Source organism: Morone saxatilis, unplaced genomic scaffold, assembly GCF_004916995.1.
Source record: "Morone saxatilis isolate NCDOM2014 unplaced genomic scaffold, NCSU_SB_2.0 Contig20, whole genome shotgun sequence".
Classification (NCBI taxonomy): domain Eukaryota; kingdom Metazoa; phylum Chordata; class Actinopteri; family Moronidae; genus Morone; species Morone saxatilis.
Genome location: NW_023339763.1, coordinates 3,441,693 through 3,441,893, shown reverse-complemented (window position 1 = coordinate 3,441,893; position 201 = coordinate 3,441,693). Strand labels below are relative to the sequence as shown.

The 201-nt window shown below is 28.4% G+C and overlaps 1 protein-coding gene across 3 annotated transcripts in view; it reads right to left on the bottom strand.

Moving 5' to 3' along the window:
- The window catches only part of rabep1 (rabaptin, RAB GTPase binding effector protein 1), a gene marked incomplete at its 5' end in the record, with an annotated part of 25,119 nt that overhangs the window by 2,727 nt on the left and 22,191 nt on the right, over positions 1 to 201 (bottom strand).

The following is a 201-nucleotide window of genomic DNA, read 5'->3' as shown; positions in this document are numbered from 1 at the left end:
GATAAGGCTGATAATATTCTATATATTTCTTACAGTCAACAAATCCCCTGAGAATACAAACACATTCATCCATCTATCAATATTTTGTAAATTCTAAATTTCTAAAGCCTATTTGTTCCTACTGAAGACCTTAATATATACAGTTAATTTTCTTTAGAAAGGCTTAATAACCAGCTAAAATAACTGCTCACTGTAGTTTTT